Source organism: Gallinula chloropus, assembly GCF_964237585.1.
Source record: "Gallinula chloropus genome assembly, chromosome: 4".
Taxonomy (NCBI): domain Eukaryota; kingdom Metazoa; phylum Chordata; class Aves; order Gruiformes; family Rallidae; genus Gallinula; species Gallinula chloropus.
Genome location: NC_140088.1, coordinates 89,309,790 through 89,334,408, shown reverse-complemented (window position 1 = coordinate 89,334,408; position 24,619 = coordinate 89,309,790). Strand labels below are relative to the sequence as shown.

The 24,619-nt window shown below is 39.9% G+C and overlaps 1 protein-coding gene across 1 annotated transcript in view; it reads left to right on the top strand.

Annotated features, from left to right (window-relative positions):
* The first annotated feature begins 853 nt into the window (after positions 1-853).
* The window catches only part of CTBP1 (C-terminal binding protein 1), a 235,226-nt gene continuing 211,460 nt past the window's right edge, over positions 854-24,619 (top strand). The window contains exon 1 of the mRNA XM_084264159.1: positions 854-878. The gene's annotated coding sequence lies outside the window, so the exon portion shown is untranslated. The remainder of the gene's footprint in view (positions 879-24,619) is intronic.

The following is a 24,619-nucleotide window of genomic DNA, read 5'->3' as shown; positions in this document are numbered from 1 at the left end:
CAAAACGCTCTGTTTCCTTATTTCTGCACGATTATGAGGACACTTCCCTTATCAGGGGAAAATGTAGATGCACTCAGCAACTGAGGCTACAAAGTTGCCATAATGGATTAGAGCTGGGACCTCAGTAAAGGCCATTGTCTGTGCTGAATCAGCTGTGTGAGCAGCCGCTTTAGTATCTCTGTTAGTGATGTGGTACCTCTCGGGCAGTGCGTGAGCCTTAAAGTGAGATGGAAATTATTTCATGTTTACCCAAACCAGAATGTTTATTAATTTCCTTCTATTAAAAAAAAAAAAAAGGAGGGTGGAATACCCAATCTAGATCAGATTCATGTGAGATCTGATTTAAAAAAAGAGGGAGTTGTGTTTGCAGAGAAAATGGCATGTGGGACCTGGTGACAAAGCGCTCAGCCTCCTGTAACTTTTACTGCTCCAGATGGGTATTTTAAAAGGCAGAGAGGCGGGGGCTCACCTGTGATGGATTTTTTAAGCCACGAGCAATGTTGCTCTGTGTGTGTGTGTTGGATTTTTTTTTTCTTTCTTTCTCTCTGGAGTTCCAGCCCCCTGAAAAATTGGGGAGGGGGGGGGGGGGGCGGTTAGAAAGAAAGTGCTGACACAGCCTTAACTCCAGAGCAGTGCCCTGCGTGCTGCTGCAATAACTGCCCGGGCAGTGCTTTCTGCTTTCCTGCCATTGTCCTTCGCACGCCTTTAAATCTTTCCGGTTTTTAACTTTTCCCAAAGTTTGCCATTATTTACAGCCCACGGCGTGTGTGCGGGAGGCTGTTCGGAGCAGCATGGACTTGTTAATCTCAGCCTGATCTTGTCAGTACCAGCAGAGCAGAGAGGGAGAGGAACTCCGGGGCTGGGGCAGCGCTCCAAAGGTTGGTCTTGTTATTTTTATACCGAAATTACGCCTCGGTAGCAAGCTGTTCGGTACGAGGAGGGTTGTTGGCGATCCCTAGGGTCCGCAGTCGCGGATATGTGCGCGTTTAGCCGCGTTGTTTGTTTGCCAGAGAGGAGGGTTCGCCTCTCCGTGCAGCCGGCAGAGCGAGTGGTGTGTGTGTGTGTGTGTTACGATCAGGGGGAGAGACGCTGAAGAAGAAGAAACCCTGTTGGTTCTCCATGCAAATGACCGCTTTGGTTGTAACAAAAGCCTTGATGTTGGGCTTGGAAAAATGATCTGACAGTGTAACAACCCCAGGCCACTTTCGCCATGTTTTTGTTTATTCATGTTTCATTCCCTTTCCCGTAGCTGTTTCCAATTTCACGGCTCCTCTTGGGTTGGGGTGGGGGGGGTTGTTGTTTTTTTTAAAATTCTTTTTATTTATTTATTTTTTTAATACACCGCGGAGCCTTTTCGGGAGTTAAGCGAGAAAAGGTGTGGAAGAATGTTAACACAACAAGAGAGGTGCCGCAGATGTTTATACTTGAGTTCTCGCCTGGCGATGCTGGCAGAGGGATACAGCGCCTATGAAGGAACGTAAGGAGCATCTCTTTTAACTACCCAGCCGTGCCCATTGTAACTTGAATATTCGAGATAAACAGATGAAGCCAGCACGTCCCCGCTACAATGTGGCGAGATCTCGTTTGTTTGCTACTGGTTTTGATGGGGGGGGGGATGGAGGAGGCGGGGGGGGGGGAGAGAAAAGGCGAGTAAAAGCAAGGAAAGGAATATCTGTGACACAACATGTATGCTCCTAGATAAACTCCTGCCATCTCGGAGTGCCTTTCAATATTTGAACAGCTTCTGTGAAGTCAAATAAAATTGGTTACCATGAGAAACAACAACAACCAAAAAAAAAAAAAGTCTAATAGAATAGTTGAGCATAGTAATGAAAATCTGAACGTGGAATTGTTTCAGAATAATTCCCAGGATTGAATTAGGCAGAAAAATCTTTTTGATAACAGGCACAGTGACACCTTTAAAGATTTTCAGCTTCTGAGATCCTGGAAAACAAGACAGAGTACAGAAATAGCAGAGGTGGATGGTTTTGTTATCTTACAGTCGCATAAATTGAAATGTAATTGTCTACTAAGGCTATTAAAATCGCTCTGGTCTTGGGATTTTATGCTTGTTGAATGGATCGAGGCACACACAAATAAAACCTTAAATATTAAAGGACAATGAGTCAATGTCCGGAGCCAGTGGTTAAATCAGATGTGGTAACTATGGTGAGAGGTAAAGTTACTTAGCTTCTCACAGACTGTGCATATGTGGGTTTCTTTTTGTATAATGGAGATTAAGGAGAAAAGGATTAGAAAATCTAAAGAGAAATTTTGAACGGGAGACCTGTAGCCTTGCCCTGGGAATTAACAGTGAGGAGGCTTTTAGAACAGAGGCAGGGTGGAAGTAAACACTCCCTTGTAATATATATTGATGATAATTCTAGAAAGGAATCTTTCTGGTTGGGAATATCAACAGCAGCTCAGGCATACAGGAATGAAATCAATCCTCTCCTATTAAAATAATACTCCTACTCCAATGAAACAAAACCAGAACCCAGCATAGATTTTACATTACCAAGTGACAGCAGCATAAGATCAGTGAAAGTCTGGTATTCTGAATTAACTCATTCTAGGTTCTGGTAGAATTAAGCAGTATTGATTTATTTGGATTGCATAGCATTCCTGGTTTTAATCATGCATAATATATGCGGTTAGGCTTTGTTTTTAACTTCAAAAATGGTGGTCATACGAAGTAGAAAACAGAATCAGAGCTTAGTGGTTTACCTGGTAAATGTTGGGGGAGTTGGAATTGCTGCCAGAGAGACTTTGGCCATATTCCTGGTTTTCCTTAAGTTGAGAGAGGGTGTTCAGTGTTACCCTGAGCTTTTCAGGGAAGAACTTCAGATTATGCTGATCAGCTCAGAGGGATAAAGGAAGGATTGTCTTCCTTGCACATAAATCATATGTTCTGAGAGAGCCACCAGAGATACTAATTAGTGACTAGCTATCTGGAATACTTAGGAAACAGAAAGGAGAGACATCAGGTTTACTTTCCAGTGTAGAGGGACCATTTCCCTATAATAGTGAAAAGCACTACAGTCCAGAGGCATCTTGGGGGGGGCATATGAGGTGTGTTATGCTTTCTAGCAATAGAAGTTAAAACATACTGGGGCGTTGGCAGTGTATTAGAAACATCTTTAATAAAATATTTGAAAGAGTTTTGAATTTCCCATCCTCTTTACCCAGCTCAGTGGTTGAAAACCATGTGTCTCATGAGAAGCCCACACGGGAACTTGTAGTTCAACACAGAGTAGACACTTGGTTTTAAAACATCTCAGGTGTTAATGGATTTAGCTTGGAAACACTTGTTAGGATTTTTTTGGGTTGTAATCCCATGCTTTCTGTTCTCAGGTGTTCTAAGAGTGTGTTACCAGCTACCTCTTTAAGAAGCTGCTTTCACTAGTGTGGGTTAAATCTGTGAATGGAACCTACCCTTTTGGATTTAAGGCAGAATGATAAATAATAGACCCAACAGCAATTTAATTCCCATTTGTTATGAATAGTTTTTTGCAGTAGAAATGATCAACTCAAAATTAACTGATTTTTGTTTTTAAACTGAGATTTCTTGAAAAGTACTGAAAACTCACTAGTTGTGTTCTTTCCTAATAGAGAGGAAGAGGATTAAAAGTAATTCCATTGCTGCTGCTAGTGGACATTATTTGGCTTTTTTCCCCTGTTGTTGGAGCTGATGTTTGAGTGGAATGGCACATTGTTACTGCGTTACTAATGGATTATTATTTCTATAAAGATTGCTATTTTAGATTGGAGCAGAAAGCATCCAGAAACTACAGCAAAATTCAGTTACAGCTATCGAGGTGTGACAATTCATTTTGTTGTTCAAAGTGTATTTTGAAATTGTTTTATCATCCTTCTTTATTAGGATGTACTATGTTTAAGGGCAACATAGCTGATATTTCAGGCACAGGATGCTGTACAGCCGGATGGATAGGACAGTGGAATTGGAGCAAATAGTGTTTTCCTTGCTTTGCTAGTGGAATAGGACAAGGCAATTCACCTTTCTGTTTCTGTTTTCTATTTCCATCTACAAAACGGATATAATGGCAATTCCTGTTTCAAATACTTCAGTATCTATTGGTGACGTTTTGAGAGAAGCAATATTTTGTCTTGGAGCAGCACAGCTGACCAGTGGCTGGTGGATACTCAGGTAATATTTGCATCAGAAGTCGTTAAGCATTAAAAAAATCGAATCGCTGGTGATGTGATGAAGTGTTTCCAGAGAAAAAGCTCAGAGGTAGTGCTAATGAGGTACTTCCAGACTGTTGGTGTTAATTTGGAAGTTTTTTAGGTAGTTGACTGTCAGCTGGCTGGTTTATACCTTGATACTTAGTACTGACAGATCAATCTCTGTTTTAAAATTTCAAACAAAAGATGGACCTTCGTTGACTTGATAGCTGTTGTCTTGGTATTCAGCCAGAAGTGGTTTTAGCTGTATTTTAGGATGTTGGAGAGAGAAAAAAAAAATATCTCCATTTCCCCCATGAGACTATTTACATTAGTATCTGAGAACCTGTGGCCTTCTTGATTATATTTGTAGATTGCAAGAACAAGAAATGCAAGATTGAGAATTCCAGTGCAAACAGCTATGTTTGTGCTCAATCTCAAACATCTGAATAGTTTCACTTATGTCACTGTGTCTGCTGAAGTGAATAAGGGTTTTCAGCATTAAAGTTTACAGTATTTATCTTGTTCTTTTTTGTGCATGGTCATGGAAATTCTTTGGTGCAATGTGAAGGTCTTTTGAGAGTTGATTTGTGCTCCATTTGTGCATTGTATCAAGCTATGGAAATTGGTTTTAAGGTATATGGGATAGCTTGGTGCTAAAGAAGTGTGAAACAAAGTTCAGAGAGTGGACTGGCAGCCTGTACAGGTTATTTATCACAGTTCACAAGGAGGCTTATAATTTGTGACTTGCCAAGGACTGATCAGTTTAATCAATTGCCAGAGAGGAACAGTTAAATATTAAATTTGATAATAAAATTTAAGAAACTAAAGTATAGGTTTGCATCTTTAAATTTCTAGTTTCCTTCAAGTGTTGCCCTGCTTCGATCATCTACTAGTTCTTTCTAGATAGCAGAGTCAGTATTTTGCTACTGAAAACAGCCATTCAGTGTTTTCTATTCTTGGATATAGTTGAAACAGCCCCAAACACTTTTAAAAATAACACTCTTGTTGTTCAAAGAACAGTATTTTATTCCATAAAGAATCTTAAAATCAAATTTCTCCATCAGTTTTCTATTTGACAGGAATGTTTTTCTTCATTTGAAGAACAAGCCAGTATGGCTTAGTTCATACAATTTGTTTATACAGTGGTATTTTCTGTCTACATAGTGTCTGGAATATGTCTTAGTGCATAAATAATAGGATAAATAAAAGTTTTTGTATCTAAACAGCTTCTGTTTATGTTTCTCAGTAAGAAGTGTGTGTGGAGAGAAGGATTATTTTAGCTTTGAGAAGCTGAGTGCATGCTCTGTCTAGTAAACGATGTCATTTGTTAGCTTGTTAAATCTTAGAGCATCAAGTACATGACAATTTCCCTTTAGAACTGGAGATTGGAAGGGGGGGTTCCCGTGGAAATCGTTATAACATATGGGATGCTGTTAATGTTTCTCTGTACCTTTCCCAGATAACCCTGCTTGGGTTTTCTGGAGGAACGTTAACCATCAAGAATGGTGTGAACTGGGAATTCCTGTGAGAACTGGGATATCTTCCCAGTGTTTTGCAAGGAAATAGTGATGGTTTGAAAGCTTTTTTTTTTGTAGATTTTTCATCACTTCCCTGCTTTGCTTCCCAATACTTCTCCAGAAAGAGTATGGTATGGCACTTCTTATGTGTCTTGTGTATGCCCTCTTCTTTTTTGTACTTCATGCTACATTGGGACAGATGAGTAGAGGTAGAAGTTGATATTTAAAGACTATATATTAAGTACTTTTAAGCCACAGCATCTCTTTTGAACATCAACTTTTCTTTCAACCCTCTGTTTCTCCAGTGAGGGAGTGGTATCAGTGTCATTGTCATTCTGACATGAATTCATTTTAATGGAGTTAGTATATCCCTCCTCAGGCCCCTTTTTAGAAACAGATGTGAAAAACAAAGCCCATGAGATCCTTCAGTGTGAGTTAAGAAAGAGTGCCCAGTGGAGTTCAGATTGAGAGACCCAGTTGAAGAGATCTGTTGCATTTATGTGGTGCACAGCTTGATGTGTTTTCTCAAATGCTGGCACAGAAATTAAAGGAAAGATGCTGTTTACTTTTGGGGTCAAAGTATCTGGGAAAGATTCTCTGGAGGAAAATTGCCATTTCCCATTCTCCTCAGTAGCTGTGTGATGGGAAATTGATTTTGCAGATTTTTTTTTTACCTCCTGGGAAGTCAGCTTGAAGAAAGTAAAGATTGTGGTAGAGTCATTGCACAATAAAAGTGGAGGGGATGAAATCCTTTAATCTGTTTAAGATACAGTGTATTACTTTCAGCCCTACCTTGTTACACTGGTGAAGATGTCAAAACCAAGGTGATAGATTCATCCCTGTAGGAGCAGGGCAAAATTTAACTTTTCTGATCCTGAGGTGACTATAGAAAAATAACCACACTTGTATCCTGACTGTTTATCAAGGTTTCTGGACCTTATTGATACTTACTTGGAATAATACTTAATTAAATCTAGGCTACATTGCTTTTACCTTGACCATCTCTTCCCTCCCTCAACTGGGAAGACTTAACCTCTGGAGGTGCAAAAAGCTTGTATGGAAAAGATTGCCTGTTCCTGCTCTGACTGGGGGGAAGCTGCATAAACCTAGAACAAGAAGTCAGCAGTAGAGTGCATGAGGTGTGAGAATAGATAGTTTCAAGTTTGTAATTGGCATTATACAGCACAAATTAGTAGGTATGGCAGATACTGACTCTTTAATGTCATTCTGAGTTTTGGATGCTTGTGTATGATTTTTGGCTATTCTGTTTCAGCTATTCTCTATCTTTTTCTTTACCTCTATTCCTCTTTTTTTTTTCTCCAGTGTTTATAGTTAGCCAATAGTGTTTTACTTTGCAGTAGTGTGTTCTAGACATCTACCTATCTGTAATTATTTTTCTCCTCAAAATTATTTAGAGGGAATTATTTAGAGCCCATTGGTTATCATTTTGCTTGTTAGTCCCAAGTTTCTCAGAAATGCCAGTAAAATTTTCTGGGGTTTTTTTGGGTGTGTTTCTATATGGAGCAGTGTCTGAATTGAGTAAGGAAAGGCACAGCTGCCTAGTCTTGGGGTGGTTCATATTTTATGATTGTCTAGGTCCATCTTGGGATCAACAGATAGTCCATTAGCAAGCCTGAAGATGTAAGCAGGTGTTTTCTGGGTGTGGGGGTATATAGGATAAAATGTTAAACTGACTCTTTTCCTAGCATGTGGGCAGAATGTTCTAATGAAAATGATGAGTACAGTCTTGAAAGTTCCTCAGTGTATCTGTTTGCTTCAGTCTCAAGAAACAACTTTTGATCAGCTGTTTTCTCTCCCTGTGCTTTGATTTTGTAGGCATTTTTCCATCTTCATAATAATGATGAGTCAAAGTATTGTCATATGGATATCCTCAAACTATATTGGTGGGGGTAGAGCCTGAAATCTTTTCTGGTGCTTCAAAAAGAGACAATGGCCTATTGTGACACTTGAAGGGTGAGGTTGAAGTGTGCAGAGCACCATGCTGTGTATTTCTGTTGTATGTTTTGGGAGCAGTGTGAACAGTTAGACTGGTGTCATTCTCAGGAAGCCCCTTCTCTGAGTGACAGCCATTTCCATAATGTTATTTACTGTGAGTTCTGACAATCTCATAATTAGAAACGGATATTTGAGAAGAAATTACCTGTATATGGGCTTGTTTAATATCCAGTGTCAATTTTTCAACTCTGAGTACCTCTCCTTCATGATACATTTAATAGCCATGTGTTAGAAAAAGGGGCTTTGTGTAGCCTTAACTGCAATGTTCAGATTGGGATAACTTTATATCCTGAAAGATGTTTTCTTAATTTAGGCCTTTGACTTTGAATTTTAATTGCTAAAGCATGGTACCATTTCCCACCTTTGTTAATGGATTCACAGGGGCTTTTTTAGAAGTATGAGCTTTAATTTGTATGAGCATGCCCACTGTAGTTCCAGCATTCTTTCCTAAATTCATAACTGGTCTAAAAAGGTCTTAGTTGGCAGTAATCAACTTTGTGTAGATCTGGAACAATGTATTGTGTGTATTTGTTGGACATCCATGAAGCCAATGTACACCTAGAGTTGCTTTGAAGGCTTTTCTTCAGCCAATGTTTGTTTGCTGTAAGTATAGAAGGTCTTTTATGTTAGTAGGCTGTTACCCACTGCTAATTAAAAATGACAGTAGCTATCATTGCAAATGGTAACCATTGAATATGCAATAAAAACATCCAAAGCAGCCTGTTAACTGCAAAGTGGCTAAAAAAATATGCTGTGCAGTTATTAATTTGTCCTATCTTCTCAAGAAGTTAGCCTGCAGTAAGGAACCTGTCTTGTGTTTTCCTCTTAAATTAGCTTTTTTGCTGTTGGCAGTCTGTGCATATGCTTCAAAGCCTTGAAGTGAAAGGCATGATGTAAACAATAGGTATGATAAAGATCAATTAACTCTAATATGATTTTTTTTTAAAGAGGTATTGGTAGAGTTCTGGCTTAGGTTTTGTGCATGTTGATTGCAAAAATGTTACATATTTCATCAGCTTGGGATTGCAGTAAAATTTCAATTTAGAAACAGTGTTATGCCCAGCTACTTGTCAAAATAATCCATTTCTCTTTATAATAATGGCTGCATTATTTAGTTTCACTGCTGTGGAAGTTTTACAGACTTTGCAGCCTGATTCAGTATTTTTTCAAATCAGTGATGTCAAGGCTGACAATAAAACCAGGTCTTATAAAGAGTAGGATGAGGCACTAGATCATAATTCAACATTCCCATTGCTGATGGGCTTGGCCTTGGCCAGTGTTGGGTCTGTCTTGAAGCTGGGTGGTATTTGCTCTATCACAGGGGAAGCTTCTGGAAGCTTCTCACAGAAGCCACCCCTGTAGCCCCTGCCCCGCCAAAAGCTGGCATGCAAACTCAGTAGAAGGGAAAATACAATTCTTTCATAAAACCATTGTGAGTAATGAAACTGGTGTGTGTATATATATATATATATATGACATGAATAATGTATGGAGCTTTAGCAAATGATTGTGTACCAAAGGTGGTTTCAAGCAGTATTTTCTGGTGAAATGGGGAGTATCCCTTTAGCTTTATGGGTGCAACTTGTCAGCAGAATAAACAAAGATCCTGTTCCTCTTCACTCTTTCTACCAGTATAAATAACATTACATTCAACCAAAACCCCTCTGTTATCAAAGACAAACATGCCATGGCAGCTGCATGTCCCAGAGCAGGCTGTGTGATGAAGGCTTCCCTCTTCAGCATTGACTCTTGAATAATGAGGAAGGTTATGCTAAGTAAGCATTGGGGAATTTCTCCTACAGTTCTTGTGTGGGAAAAGAATTTGTCATGTTGCCAACCAGAAAACCTAGATCCAGCAAGAATCTGGATTGTGAATTGACAGGCCAAAAGCTTCCATTGTTTGAGTTTTCAGAGATCCTGTGCAATCAAAAAAAGGTCTGGGGACTCCTCTGCTTTCAGAGATGCATGTGCAATTTATGCAGAAGATATTTTGCCTGGTTCTGGTGCCCTATTAAACCTGGTTCTAGACTAGTTTTCAATGTAGATCGATCTGAAAAGTAAAGTGTATCCCTAAAGAGGCTGTCAGAGTATGAAACAAGGATCAGAAGGTGGGTTCACACAAGAAATAGTGAAGTGACTGTGACTATGAACAAAGTTCTCCACGAGCCTGAAGTGTGTTGCAGATGAATGTGACACTTGTGAGTGTGGAATGGATGTGCTGAGCTGATAGGTAGTGAGAGGCCATCCTTCATGGGCTTTGATGGACTAAATGAGAGACTTCAGGTAAAATGGCAATAGGCTATGGCTCAAAAATATCTATCTTTCACTTTGTGCTGGTAAGAAGGAAGGTTCAGCCTGGTCAATATCCATATACCTGGCAGAGATGAATGTTTCAATGGATCCTTTGCTACTTCAGAGCAAAAAGTGTCCTGTAGCAAGTTGTGTCATGATCATTATATAATCTTTCCTCCTTAGAGAAAACATCTGGCATCTTTTCACCAGCTGCCTTCAGTGCTAGAGCTCTAAACTCTACAGTCTTTGCTTCTCCCTTCCATGTGGAATGTGGATGGATTACTTGCTAAGACCTAATACTTAAGCAGAGCAGAAAATTCACTGTCTGAGCCTGGAAATACAATTAACCCATATGAATAGCCAGACTTGGTGCAACATGTCCTCATCAAAAGTCTTCCCTAGTCATTCTTTGCATTACTTTTCTCTAGTTAGTGATGGGTCTTTGATATTTTTAAGCCCTTTATCTGGGGAAGATGTAATAGTGTTACTTAGATTATAGAGCAGGAGGCAGTGTGAAAGCACCACTTTATTATTGTGACTTCTGTTTGTCAGACTGGGTATGGTTCCCTTTTACTGCTCTTTTTGGCTGGGGATTTGTTAATACAAAAAGGTTTGAAACAAACTACTAATCATTTGTATTTTCTTATTTTTGCTTTCTAAACATAAGCTTCTAAAGAAAGACTTCATGATATAGATTGAAGAGGTATGTGTTAAGATCAATAATGTAGTAAAGCATTTTGGATACAGTTGAGAGAGATGTTATGGCAGGTGTCTCATAATTTGGTGTTAAGGAAAAAAAGAAAAGGATGTTGTCCCAAAAGTTTGTTCCTGGAGAATCATCATTGTGGGTCACTGCATTTCTCTGTGTTGTGTTAAGATTTATGCTGTGATGCTCACGTTATTAAGCAGTGTTTGGGTGAGCTCTGCAACAGGAGGAGGAGAAAGGCAATTTGTTTCCTCTCCTTCCTGGTTTTATAAGAGGAGGCTCACAGTTGGTTTTGTAACATTGAAACAATCATTATATTTACTTCCAATTTCAAATCAAATTTAGGGAGGTGGTCGATTGTGAGCATGCACTCTAGACAAAGATGTTTGTGTGTGGAAGAAAGCTCTTTTGGTGAGGAACTGATGCTGGAGATCCTTAGATTCTTCTTTGGTCACTAAAGAAAAAATCAGATGAACCCTCAGATGTTCCAAGTAATTGCGTTAAAACAAGACTCTGATGCCTGGGCAAGGGCTTGGAGCTCCTGGCTGAAGTGGTTGCTGCTTTTATGAGGTACAGAGCTCCAAACTTAAAGATGGCAGTAAGAAAATGCGGGATTTAGAGATGACACAGAAGCTTTTTTGTTCTGGATTCATTTTGTTGTATACAACTCTTGTTATATCTGATGTTGATCAAGTCATAGGTTAACTTGATAGTTACATTTATATGGTGTCCAGCTTTGTGCAGCTTTGTATGCTTTTCATGGATTTGGATTATAGTTGATGAACTACAAGGATGATGCAGACCTGAAAGGTAAAACAATAACCACCCCTGCCTTGTTTCTTAGCCTTACAGCACATTGAAGCACTGCAAAGCAATATAAAACATTGTTAGCATCTGGTTGGTATGAAAACACATCACTGGTGCTTTGATGGCTCATTCCTATTATAGCTGATGTTGGTTCTTCCTTGTATGTCCACTGGAATCAGTAGGGGATAGTCTTACTGATTTAGAAATGTTGTGTTGTAAGTCATGGTGTAGCCAAGCAATTACTAGGATGAAATGAAGATAATGCTTTCAGGATTCCTTTGTATTCCTTCCCAGTTGAATTTTACTAGATTTTGATTGCACCTCATTGCAGCCTTCCAGTCCCTGAAGGGAGCAGAGAAACAGGAGGGGAATCAGCTTGTTAAAGGGCAGAGACTGGCAGGACAAGGGGGATGGATTAAAGCTAAAGGAGGGAAGGGTTAAATTAGATCTTAGGGGGAAGTTTTTTCCAGAGAGAGTGGTGAGGGGCTGGAACAGGCTGCCCAGAGAGGGGGTGGGTGCCCCATCCCTGGGGGTGTTCAAGGCCAGGTTGGCTGGGGCCCTGGGCAGCCTTGTGTAGCTCCAGGCCTGGAGGTTGGTGTCCCTGCCTGTGGCAGGGGGTTGGAGCTCTGTGATCCCTGGGGTCCCTTCCAACCCAGACCAGTCTGGGATTCTATGATTCTTAAATTTTGTTTTTGAACAACCAGAATCAACTTACGCTGTTTGCCTTCTGATGTGTTTTTTAGTGTTGCCTCTCAGTGTCCAAATATATGGGGCTGAATATGAACTGAGGTGCTAAAGCAAGTTGGTTTTAATTAAAGGCTGTCTTACATTGTCCTCTTCAGCGAGAACAGGCAATAATTAGACCTATTATTAAGAGACCACATCTTCAATTTTGGTGATCTTAGGTTTGGGAATGATCTAGAAAAAGTTTCACTTTTGCTTAAAAAGAACTTTGTAGCTTTTTCTAACATGTAAGGTGTAATATTTCTGTATGATGGATTTCTGGAATAATTAATGTTAAATAACAGCTGCTTTTGACTTTTGGGTCATGTGTTTTTGTAATTGAGCATATTTAATGTTGAGACAGTATTAAGGAAGTAAATGTCTGTCTTTTAAGTCATATAGACTAATATGGTTATTGAGAGGGATGTGTCAGCTCCAAACCAGCATGAGTTGTGGAACTGAAGCAGTATCAGGTGGTTGGTCACTTCTGACAAACTGTTCATAGTGATCTCTCTTCCATCAGTATGAGTGCTGTGGGGTGGGGAAGGTGAGCAATGAGAATAAGAGAGTGCTTGGCAGTGTGATAGTTGTATGAAAAAAGCATCTGGCTTGTCACTTTGCACATGATTTTATCAGTGAAAGTTACTGGTAAAATCCTGGTGTGTTCTTTTTCACCTGTGGTGATGACTATTGAGATCACCTTTAATCCCTAATGTTTGGCTTTTAAGAATGTTTGGTGTGGAGTTGTTGATTTTCTTGTTCCACGTTACTCCATTGGGCTCTGGATTTCGTTGCAAGTAACAAGAACTAAAAGTGAATTAAATTTTATTCATTTTAAAATTAAACTTTATTAAATTATCATGCAGACCTAAGTCGTGGAAAACCTGATTTGGAAGGGGGATTAAAAGGACTATTCAGTGTTTGATCAGAAGTGAAGGTTGCCAACCCTAAGACACAACAGCTTTCAGGTGCTCAAGATGTTTCTGTAGGGTCATGGTGGAGAGCCCAAGAAATTAACTTTAATCAGAGCAAGAGTGTGTCATGTAGGTAGAACTTTATTAAAATCAAACCAACAGGGTTTTGTTAAGAAAAAGGGCTTTTGATACAGAAACTTCAGGATCAGCTGCCTGATCCTACACAGTCTCTGTTCTCTGAGACCTTAAATTCCAGTTTAGACACCTTTGGTCAGGAACGAGAGTAACTTAGATGAGGTGGGCTTGGGAAAGGAGCAGGGCAGGTAACCTTTTGAGATCCCTCTTCCACTTCCTTTTTTCTATGAACTGAAGAGTAGAATAGGGCAACCATGAAAAGTTTCAGTACCTCTCACTTTTATTGTCGTTTTTAATGAAAGAGATAGAATTTCAAGTCAACCTTTTTGTTTGTTTGGCATATCTGCTCTTGGGCAGTTAACAGGCAGCATGTTTAACTACTTTCCAGTATGAAGCTGTGAGTACTCTATGCTGTCAATTAATTTGCCAAGATTCAAGTTGTCTGTTCATTTCAAAGTGTTCTTTAATACTTTCTAATGTATTCAAGGACATCAGTATGCAGCTGTTTAGGAGCCCCAGTCAATGAGTTGGTGTGATCTGTGCTTCGTTTTTCCTTGCTTTTGATAAAAATCTCTCTTTAGAACATGCCAGCTTTTCCTATTCTGAAATTTGGCTTTAAAGATATGAGGCACAGCTCTGGAGCATTTTCATCCTGTGGGTTTTTTTTTAATCTGGTGTGGCCCTGCTATTTTATGAACTCTCTCTAAGTGCATTTGTGTAAATGCTTATTCAGCCCTCCTGAGTTTATTCATGACTATATCGCGAAGGCATTTGGGAGTTCATTATGTTCATGCTTCCACATGAATGAAGTTGTTTTCTCTGAAAGTGGAGTTTTTAAAGAATTTTCTCCTTAATTTCCAAAGCTGTTGACCTACTGTTATGTAATTGTGCAATTACTACTTAGGCAATAGAAGCCCAGCATTTGCATACCTTCTCTCTTGGCTGCATGCACTGATTTAGACAGCTGAATCTCAGAGCTGGGTGGGAATTCAGGTACGTGGACCAGGCTCCACACTCCCTGTTTATACCCCATCATGGTGTGTATGTCTGTGTGTGAGACCCCCTTCTTTTTTTTTTTCTTTTTTTCCAATTCTTGGGGTTTCCCCTATCCCTCAAAGATGAGATGCTTCTTGAACTCAATCAAGTTCAGTGCCGTGACCACTTCCCTGGGGAGCCTGTTCCAGTGCTTGACCACCCTCTCAGCAAAGAACCTCTTCCAAACATCCAGCCTAAACCTCCCCTGTCACAGCTTCATGCTGTTCCCTCAGGTTCTGTCACTGGTCACCAAAGGGAGGAGATCAGCACCTGCCCCTTCTCTCCCCCTTGTCAGGAAGCCATAGACCCCCATGATGTCTCCCCTCAGCCTTCTCTTCTCCAGGCTGAACAAATGAAGGGACTTCAGCCTCTCCTCATACGACTTCCCCTCCAGATCCTTCACTGTCCTCGTTGCCTTCCTCTCCAATTGGACAATCTCCAATATTTTTGTGTCCCTCTTGTACTGTGGCACCCAAAACTGCACCCAGTACTCGAGCTGAGGCTGCCCCAGTGCAGTGTAGTCTGATGGAATGGGTCACATAACTTTTATTTAAAGCAGGCACCTAACAATAAACACCCTTGTTTATTTAAGGTTTTATCTACTGCAGTTTTGTACTCAAAAGACCTTTTTTTTTACTGCAGGTTTCCTTCAAAAGTATCTAGATGGAGATGCATTCATTCACTTGATATTTAAAAAAACCCAAACTTTTGATGTAGAAATACTTCAGTGTCATTTAGACTGTGCAGCTTGAACTGTTCCTTAACCTAAAGGTTTAAGAAGACTGGCTCACGGACTCTTTGCAATGACTGGCAGCTAAATTCTTAAGTTTTACTGTAGGAAGTTGTCCTCTGAAATATGATTCTTTTTGTCTGCTGCTTTCTCAGGGTCAAATTCTTGAAGACTTCCTTTTGGGTGATGAAGAACTGTCTGCTTTCCCTTGCCAAAGCAGCCCATGGAAGTACAGCAGTACTTTGTGTGGGTCTGAAATGGAAAGCATGGCTCTGTGGAATGTGCTGTGTGAGCATGGCAGGGACTGGGATTCCTTTGGTTGTTCCTAAATTAAAAATGATTTATACCCACAGAAGCCACTAAAGCTTAGAAGATATCTTCCCCCCACCTTCTTACTTTGCAGCTTCCACAGCAGAAAGCCTGTTTCTAGATATCCAAACAGGTGGAACCACTTACCCAAGAAATTTAAGAGGTAAATCAGTAGAACATCTGGTATCTTCTGGAAGCATGCAGGTTTTCTTGGTTCAAGCTCAGAAATGGATCTGGACTTTTTATCTTGCCTTTTATTGAGGGCTGGTGTGCCCTGTTGATCTCACTCATTGGTACAGACTGGTCTCTAGATCCATCTAAGTGGTCTCCAGATGGATCCAAGTTGCTTGAAAATTGAGTTCCCATTCAGTGGACTACAGTGTACTTTGCATTCCTCTCTGGCTGTTCCAGACAGTGGCTCTGTGTTACAGCAGTAAACTTGTGATGTTTGTTAACATTAACTAGGGAACAAAATGGGTAAATAATATCCAAATGGATACCCAGAAATTCCTGTGCTACTTTTGAAGTCGCTTCATCCCTAATAAATCATGTTAGGCTATATGAATGATTCCTGAAAACCTCCCCTGTAAGAAGAATTGATATAAAATAACTTTACCCAAAATGCCATGTAGGTGGTATTACTTTGATGTTCACTTTGTCTTTTTTGTTATTTTTCTTGTTGCAGCTGAACCTCTTTAGTATATTAAACCAATAGTGTATATATTTAGTAACTAAATCTTAAATTATAGCCTATATCGTTTCACTCTTGTGCTGGAGAAGTTGGAAAAGAGAATGTGCAGACTGTTTTGTAACTGTTCTTGCATGTTGTAATTGAAAATAATGAGTATCTCACTGTATTACTAGAATTACTCATAAATTTACATTCCTTGTTTTTCATTCTCACTGTGTACATTGCTACAGGGAAATTGCAGGACCAAGTATGCTGAGTCTCACAAACATGTCTTAAGCTCTCCTTTCTGTGATTAAGATTTGTCTAATTCCCAAGTGCTTTACATTCAAGTTTGAACATATATTTTAATAAATATCTCTTCACTTATTAAAAAAGTGAAGAGTACTTTAAATAGTATAGCACAACCTTTTGTAGTTTAAGAATTTGGAGTAAATAAGTACTTGACACTAAGAAACCTTATGAATTAGTTATTTTTAAAGGAAAGGAACAGCTAAGAGAATGCTTTCATTTGTTTTGAACTTTTCTCTGGCTCTGAGGTTTTTAGAGTGTTAACACCTTTATGTGAGGATGATACTTTTTTTGCTGAGAAGGAATTTAGAAAAAACTCATTTTTTTTAAATGTCTGTCAAGCATTCTCATGCTTTTTTAGTTTTCTAGGAAAGAGAATTGTAGGAACTCTTAAAGAATTGCTCTTTCATTGGTGACTAGTAAGAGAGATGGTTTGAGTCAACTCAGCAGAACTGGGAGTGAGTAAACCAGCTTGTGAAACTTAGTGATACCCTTGCTGTTTTCTGGAAGTCCTGAAAGTATATGAAAAGCATTTGGATATTTAGGTCTGTAAAATGCTGCTTAACAAGTTGTATGTTTCAGTATTTACAGTATTAGTATTTGATTGGTTATTTTAATTACAGCCAGCAAAGAGATGATAAACTGCCAAAAAAAAATTCTAGAGACTCAAGTACTCTTAGGAATCAGCACAGGAGCTGAGCTGATTTACCATACTAAGGGTTGGAAAAGGGGATGGAAAGAGCAGACTAGAATTCTTACCAGTGTTTAAAACAAATATATTGTCTTTGTAACGTAGTTCATTTGGGGGTTTTGCTGTTAAAAAGCAAGTAAATGAAAAACCTAAATTTGATTTAAAAAGAAATTCAAAACTTGGTCAATAATGTCACCTATAATATTGTTGGGACAAGTACTTTTTGACTAAATGAATCCACTATAAACACAACAGCCAAGTGTGGGATGCTGTAAATAAAGAATAGGATTTTTTTTTAAATACAGGCAACTTAAAAATTGCATTAAACCAAGAATCTCTTAAGAGTAGGTTCAAGAGTTGCATGGAGAAAGTTATTTCCCCCCTTCAGGAAAGGGGATAAGGAGAACAAAGTGTATCTGCAGCTGGGGAATGATTGGAAAAGGACAGTTCAGACTTTCCAGTGCTTGTCAGAAATTTGGGATAACTGCTTGTGGGACTGTGTCTGGTTATTAGTTTATTGGAGTTTGCCTGAAGCACAAGGATTTTGATCAAAACCTGAAGCAGCATTGCATGGCAAATAAAACCTCACAAAGTCAGGAAAGAGGTTCTGGCTAGGAACCTGTGGTCCATTAAAAATAAACTGCTGTCAAAATAAGAACAAAGGAGTTGAAAATAACAATGTTTTGGACTCTTCCAGTTACTGGAGTGTTCCCGTTCCTAATGAGGGGGTCAATGGAGACTGGGCAGAAGGACTGTGTGGTGGCAGGACTAATGAAACAGCATTCTGATGTTTTGCATGTAAAAACCCAGTTTGGTATTCCCTCCTCCACTGAAATCTAATCCATTTCGGCTGTAAAACCCTTTACTAACACAGTAAACTGTACTTAAAAGGGGTTGTTGGGGTTTTTTCTTAAATTAAACCCCCTCCAACATCTCAGTGTTGTGTTCCACCAGGCATTCCTGTGAACAGTTGCCTCAGCATAGCTGGGAGTATTTATGGAGTAAAGCCCTAAGGCTTGGTCTTGTTGCTCAGAGACAATTTATGTCTGTTTGTGTTGTAGTCTCACTCCAAAGTTGTCACTGTCCATGTGGCATAGCTGCTATGGCAAACAGTAATGTTTTGGCTATCAGCAATGTTTCATGTGACAGAATTTTTATTCCTTTGTGTAAACAAACTCAAAAGTGCTGAGGAAGCACAGTCCATATTAAAATATTACAAAGTTTCCCAAGTAAAACCCTTGGAACTTGGGAAATGTTAGAGTTCTCATAAAATCAATGGGATTTGCTTTTCATTGTGGCATCTTTTATTTTTTTTTAATCCATGGTCTGTTGTCAGCAGGTTTTCTGCCTTATTCCATGCATGGGACCTGAGGTTTCTTGTTAGACTTGATTTCTGGGTGGTTTCTTTGTGGAAGGTCCAGCAGGCTGGATGTACACTGATGTAGAAGGATCAGTGCAAACCTATGATAAAAGATGTTCCTGCCCATCAGCTCCTTTACCTTCTGCTGCAGAAAGATGGACTGTGTTCACCTTTCAAAGAAGTTGTTCCCGTGGGCAGCTCTGTTCCTTGGGCAAACAGCAATGTTGGATATTAGATTAAAATTAGAAATTCTGTTTCCTGGGGAAATAAGATAGATTTTTTTTTTCCTGTTTCCCTTTTTTAAGCACACCCAGGGAAGGTGACTCAGCCCCTCCCTGGGCAGCCTGTGCCACAGCCCCACAACTCTGCCAGGGAAGAACTTTTCCCTCCCATCTGCTCTGCCCCTGCCCTGGGGCAGCTTGAGCCCATTGCCCCTTGTCCCATCTCCTGTCCCCTGGCTGCAGAGACCATCGCCCACCTCTCTGCACCCTCCTGGCAGGGCAGGGGAGGTGGGGAGAAGGTCTCCCCTCAGCCTCCTCTTCTCCAGGCTCAACACCCCCAGCTCCCTCAGCTGCTCCTCAGAGGATTTGCCCTCCAGCCCCTTCCCCAGCCTGGTTGCCCTTCTCTGGACTCGCTCCAGGACCTCAATGTCCTTCTGATGGTGAGGAGCCCAGAACTGGACCCAGCACTCGAGGTGCAGCCTCACCAGTACCCAGTCCAGGGGCACAATCACCTCTACTACTTGCCAGGCTGCTTGACAAACTGGTTTAGCTCACTAAGTCAGCAGAAGCAGCTAATTTTTTTCTGGTTATCATAGTTTTATTTTTTTCTTTAGGATATATTGATAGGCTGAATATTCAAATACCAAGCTGTACAAGTGAAGAGAGGAACCTCTTGTCATAGGGATGGAAGGGAGAGGAATGAAGATTTCCTCCTTTAGCACCAGCATACTATTAGGTTGGTGTACTAACCAACAGACTGTGCCTTGGGAATGCTGTGGTGTACTTTAACATGGGTCCTGGATATTTAAATATATGAATCTCTTCTCAGTATCATGTCATGTGAGAAATCAGGTCTAGGGAGTCTCATTGGGTACTTGAAGTCATTTGATACCTTTGATATTACCCTTTTTGTTCCTTAGTTTCCTTATTTTGCAGATTGGTAAATGCCCTCCTTCACCCCAGACATTTTATGGAAATAAACTAATGTGTGAGTCTTTAGGTGTTATAAAGTGCCAAAGAAAAGCACATTAAGAATTTCTTTAAGTGTGCAATAAACAAATTCTTGCTGAATAAGGGAGGATCTCTCATAATGTTTCTTCTCACTTAGAAAAATGCAGAGCATGTTAGTTTCTAATTTTAGTGTTTCCTGACTTTGGCATGCCTGATTTTGCACCCTTAATCATATTCCCTTCATCTGATTTAATTGTGTCAAGTAAGTTTTCTGTGCAATAAAACATAATTGAAAAGACACCCTAACAACAACCCTCCAAACCAGCATTTGGCACACATGTACTAACCATGTTGTTTTTACTAATCAGGAACTTTAATGTGCATTTTAATATAAACTATGCAAAATGCTACTGGTTCTTTGGTTGAATATTATTGAGTCTTTAATCACCTTAAATTATCTCCTAAATACATAGGTGTTAATTATGAGACTTATAATGCAAAACTAGCATTAAAATAACTTTAAAAATTATGCTGTAACCAGTTGTAAAGTAGAAATTTCTTTTGGGGGAGCCTCTCTTGCATCCAGAAATGGGTTTAAGAAGTTGTGGCAGGGTTTTGTACTTGATGACACTCAATTTTTGCGCTCACTCTCATTCTTTCAGCCCATAATTCCTCTTCCCTTGCTGTAATTGTGGATTCTCATGCTCTTAAAACCAGCAAACCCGATGTTCCTGCCTCTCTTCTGTTCTGGGATTACTTCACTGGGCAAAGCTCATGGCTGTAACAGCTGACCAAACTGGTGTGTAAGGGTGGAGATATTCAGAGCTATTGCTGCTTGCCAGATGTTTTGCCAATTTCTGCCTCTAAGTTCTCTGGACAAGAAGTTTTCAGGAAGCTTTACCAATCCAGCTGCTTCTTGGAAAAGTGACCCTAGAACCCACCCTTTTTGGGGTTTTTTTTTGGCCAGACTGTCTAGGATATTTTTTACCAACTGTAAGTCTATCAATAAATAGTTTAAATAATTGTAATGTCCTTCTTAGAACTGATTAAACATATTTTTACTTGAAAGCATTGAGTATAAAGAAAAAAAATCACTTGGGCTCTTGACTTTCTGTAGTGTGTAAGTACTGTAACTGGAGACTATGAAGAGACATAGCAATAAAGAGAGGATTATAGCCAAAGGAAACAAATGCTGGTTCTCAATGCTAATTTTTCAAAACTCTTCTGAAAACAAGCCTGTTTTTTCAGAGCTCAGATATCTGGACACGGGGAGTCTGTTTGATCATGCTGAGTGGTTCAATTTAATTTTTACTTTCTTCCTCTGGAGAGACTGTAATTCATGTCTGAGACTTGGAGAAAGTCACAAAGTTGTGGTTTGGTGGTGGTTTTTCTTTTTGGCTGGGATAACAGATACTGATCCAGCAATTCAGTCACAACAGATGGCAGAGTTTCAGGAATGGAATGAAAATTAAAGGGAGATTATAAACTAGGTGTAAAGTACATCAGAAGAGTTGCTGAGAGAGAAAACAGCAAGAAGTGCTTCAAGGGTCACTTTTGGGCACATTTAAGAGTTTGCCTTTTCAAATTCTTTATAGTTGTCTGATGATTATTCCCTAATGTGATCTGTGGCATGAGACTGTATTGCTTTATGCTCTGATCCTTGCTTTGATAACGGGCAGATCATTTGGGGGAGGATGGGACACTGGTGTGGCTCCCCTGCTGAGAGACACAAGGTTCTCTACCTTTATCTCTTTTCTAATAGTGCCATAGTCTAAGTAGAAGCACAATAGAGAATAATAAATAGTAGTAAAGACCCAGGTAGTAGACAAAACCCATGTTTACATGGGGAATACTTTGAAATAGCAGTCCTTGACTAGCAATCCCAATTATTTTCTGCACAGCTGCTCACATTCCAGAAAAAGAATGTCTTGTTTTGAATTAGCTCCGTGCACTTCAACGAGGAGCCTTATTTATAGATCAGAAGTATTTGCATGGATCTAATCAGGAATGATATAAATTAATGCCTCATCATAAACAAGTGCAAAGACTTGTAGAGTTTCTCTAATATTCCCTTTGCCAAGTTAGAGGAGTAGTTTACAGCTACTACACATGGCACAAACAGAGATTTGTGCTATTCTCTCTACAGTGTGCTGTGAACAGTTGTTTCCCATTTCTAGCAGGTGGCAACATGTATTTGTTTACTGGTTTAGTGGGTTACTTTAATGAGAAATATTTCTGTAGCCTGAGAATAAGGCCCTAGGAATGCTGGCTTTACACTAATTTGTCTCTCTGCTGGGAAGCTGGAAAAAGAGCACTGCCTCCTACCTTTAGCAGTATAATCATGTTGAAGAACTTGCTTTGGAAGTTCAACTGACAAATTTTCTTATTTTTTTTGTAATATCCTGAGTGCTTTCTCCAAAATGGTGAAATGATTTCAAAAGCAAATCACCAAACCTCAGGTCTCTGTCTCAGCTGGGTTTCTTTTTTCTTACAGAATAATCTCTTACACTTTCCCACCCCTTTCAGCTTTGAGTTCCTACCCTGTGCCATGTCTGATGTGTAACCTGATGGGTGGAACGTGCCCTGTTCTAGACTTGCTTTGCCAAGAAGACTCTTGGTAGGCAAGATGTGGGGTTTAATCCTTAAGTAAGGCATTTTGGGATGCTGTATATAAAATGTGGATGGTGCTTGGTTAGATCAGGTAATCTAGGGTCATCCTTTCAGGTAGTGTTGCCCACTTCTGACAGACAGGAGCTTTGGGGGAAGGGCAAAGAAGCAAATTTGCAGTTCCTTCTTTTGCTTGGATGTAGCTATTGCAGACATTCCTTCCACCCAACAGCAATATTGCTTTAGATTTAGGGAGAAGTTAGGCTAATATAGAGAGCCTTGCTGAGGGAAAACATCATGTTCAGACACAGAAGAATTTCTGCAAATGCTTCTTGCAGATCAGAACCACAGACCTGGGGTGTGTAAGGGACCATGGTAGCATATCTCATCCAACCTCCCCATCAAAGCAGAGCTGTTGACAGCACAAGGTCATGACAGCTCAAGCTTTGTCTACTCACTTTGGAGGCCTCCAAGGTACAGCTTCTACTGTCTCTTTGGGCAACATATCCCACTGCTGTACTGTCTACCCCTGGGGAAAAAGTCTGAGGCCAGTTTGACCCTCCCAAACTGCAACTCTTCTGACCCCTGTTTTCTCTGCTTCTGAGGAGAGTTGGGCTCCGTGGTAGTTGTTCCCCAAGCTGACTCACATTCCTCTTGCACCTACAACACTAATCTGCAAGGCCATTTCAGCAGGGCTGCAGCCTTTCCCTTGGCTGTGTGGGGTCATTCTGGCCCAGATCTGCAATTTTGTACTACTTCTGGGTACCCTTCTGTTGGCCTTGCCCTCCAGTTTATCAGGGCTCCCTGAGTTGAAGCTCTACTGTTGCCACTGTATTTGCTGTAGATGCATCCTGCCTCTTTCTCCAGTTTACTGATAAAGGTAACAAACAGTTACTGGGCTTGCTTGGCTTATTACATGCCACCAGCCAAGCTGCTGATTTAACCTCTTTGGCTTTAGTGATGCAGCCAGTTTACAACCCATCTTAACTCCTTGGCACAGCTCGTGCTTCCTCACCTTTCAAATGAGACCCCTGTGAGATGTGGTGCTTTGTCCAAACCTCAGTCTTTTGTCTCAGGAGGGCATTTATACATTGGTCAAGTGGGATGTGTCCTTGGTGAATCCATGTTGACTGTACATAAATACCATCTCCTTCATGTGTTGTGCTTCTGTGGCTTTATACTTCAATGTGAGATGATGGTCATGCTAGTAAGTGCTGAAATAATCAGTGTGTGTATGATCTCTGTGATATTAAATCCCTTCCTACACCAGTTTGTACAAAGGAGCAGGTTTTTTTGCTGGGATTTTGTAGGGGAATTTAGAAGAATCACCTAGAACATATTTCTTCTCTGTTTTTATAACAGAGCAAAATGTTTATAGAAGCTGAACTGTAACTAAAACGAGCAGAATCCATTTAAGTCAAAATCTTATGCAGCCAACTGCATGTTAGTACTGAGTAGCTTAGTACAACAGTGGTGTAGCTTGTGAGGGTTTGTAAAAGTTTGAAAAAACCCACGACACAACATAACAAACTTGGCAGTTTTAGGATTTGGAAGAGGATTTGGATATATCACTGTGTGGGGAAACGTTATTGTAAAGCATAAAATAGAGTGCTAGCTGGCCTGGCTGCCTATTGTCTTGTTCCTACTAAAGCAACCTTGAAAATTAGAGGAAAGTAGGAATTATATGAAAAGAGAGAGAACAGAATTTGCCTCTAGTGAAACATGTTTACAGTAACAGCTGCTCTCAGAGGAACTGCAGAATGTTCATAAAATAGTTTATTTTGGGTTTTTTCTGTATAGCTGGTAAAGAATCAAGTTGGTTGACTGAGATATATAGGAATCTAGCATTAATGTTGTAATAATCGGCTGTGTTTTCCCAGTTGAGGGTTTTTTTGTATAGTTTATGAATGCTTTTGAAGAGTGAAATGTGGCAACAGCTAACAGAAGTAATCGGGATGGTATTTCCCATGTAGTTATGGGGAAGAAAGTTTGGTTTTGGGGTTGTTTTTTGGATGTATTAAAGGCAAGCACTTACCTTTTAGGGCCATTTGCATGTTGCATCTTATTTTGGTGTCTTTTTTTTTCCCCCTCTTACAAGACAGGAGGTGAGGTGTCACCGATTCAAAGTTCATTTAAATTTCCTGATTTTGATAATTTTTTTAAAAGCCTCTTTTTTTTCCTCTCTGGGCATGATTTGTCTATTGTGCCTGATTTGTATAAATTCAAGCAAAATCTAAATCATAAGCAAGGATTTAAAGTTCTTTTCTAATTCACATATTCAGTGCCAAACCATTGGCTAGCTATGGTTATGACTGTGCTTCAGAATCAGCACCTAAAATAAAATGAACTGAAATAGGTCTGGTCCTACACAGAAGGCTGACGTTCAGCTAACAGCACGTCCAGTGTAGAAAAAGAAACAACTGACCAACTTACAAACA